Source organism: Triticum dicoccoides, chromosome 3A, assembly GCF_002162155.2.
Source record: "Triticum dicoccoides isolate Atlit2015 ecotype Zavitan chromosome 3A, WEW_v2.0, whole genome shotgun sequence".
In the NCBI taxonomy this organism is placed as follows: domain Eukaryota; kingdom Viridiplantae; phylum Streptophyta; class Magnoliopsida; order Poales; family Poaceae; genus Triticum; species Triticum dicoccoides.
In genome coordinates, this window is record NC_041384.1 from 321,942,875 (window position 1) to 321,944,580 (window position 1,706).

Genomic DNA, 1,706 nt, shown 5'->3' on the forward strand with positions numbered 1-1,706 from the left:
TCGGGAGAGTGAGGGAGTTCCAGGGGGTGGCGTGGCACGCATGGAGGCGTCCGGGGTGTCGAGGTGGAGCGGCAAGCAGGAGGTGGCCGGGGCGTGCGCCGGCGTGCGTCGGCCACGCGCCTGTGCCTACTGGCGCGAGGAGGAAGGCGACAGGGGGGGAGTGGAGATGGGCTGGGCCGTGCTGCTGGGCCAGGTGGGCTACCAGGTGAGCGCTAGGTAGTCCTTCTCTCTCTTTCCATTTCTGTTTTTATTTATCTATTTTGTTCTGTGTTGTTTTAGTTTAGTAAAATACTAAACCATTTTATAAAATCCTGAAAATAGTTATGTGGCTAGAGTTAAAATATACCAAACCACATAAAATGTTCCAGTAATTATTGGACATATATTATTTATATATCAAATATATATCCAATGCAAATAGCTATTTATTTAATTCAAAGGCCCAAAATAATTAACTCTAAGATACCAAAAATATTGTTTTGAGTTTTACCTCTTTGCAATATTTTCAGAGAATAAGAGGAACATTTTCTTGGACTTCTTTGAGGAGATTTTAATGTTGATCATTTTTAGAAGGTTTCTGAGGCTTTGAAAATTCCTCAATTCAAATTTCAGAAATTTAAATATGATGCCTGGATGAAGATGGAACTATTTACAAACAATATTCTAGTCAGAAATTTAAATATGATGCCTGGATGAAGATGGAACTATTTACAAACAATATTCTAGGGCTGTGACAACTCACCCCCACTAAACAAGAATCTCGACCCGAGATTCAAGTGTAGGGTAAGGTGAAGGGGAAACGATAACTAGTATAATCTTCACGATCCAGTTGCACTCCAATTGAACGTTGATTCGTTCACCATTATTGTCTCGAAGTCTTGCTCTGAGAACTCCAACTAACATGACAACGAGAGGAAAGGAAAGACCCTAAAAGGATGGTTCTTCTCGAAGGTCGAACAACTCAGGATTAACTCACGGAATGAGACATAGCAACATCTCTCGAGCTGAGAGGCGAAGCACACATCTATAGGAATGGAGTGAAGCAGATGACGAAGGTTCACTAGGTAGACCACAATTCCACACCTAAGAGGGTGGTGAACGGTTGTCAACGTAGCGAGGAGTTGAGTTTCCATAGTACCATAACGATGCACCTTAGGGAAGGTGACTCATAGAAATATCCCCTTAAGTGGCAAAAAGAATTACCATTGATTCAGAGATCATTGAGACTCTTTAAACCAACCTAAGGCAATTCTCGACCGATCGTTTGGAGGGGGTCAGTAGAATGGCATACTCGGACTTGGATGATGTGGATTACCTTGTTGAAGACAACGCAATGGATGAATTTGCTTATCACCGGAAATGGAAGAGACCCATGGTAGAATGGCACATTGGCGGTGCAAACTGGGAACAAAATGCAGATGCTGGGAATGATTCTGGTAACTGGGGAGAGGCTCAACAATAGAGAGTTATTCCACTATTGGAATGGTTATAGCATAACCGAGGAAATTGAGAGCGCTATACAGTTAATGCCGACGATCAAACCTAGCACTTGCGCGTGCTCTCAAGAACTTGAGCAATTCCATAATCATCAAGGTTTTACCAACATCCGTGTCAAGGGTCCGGTAACACAACTTACTACCATGATGAATGGTGATGGAGGATGCAGACGCAAAGGAGGATAACACCTTTTCAGATTTCACCCTTGG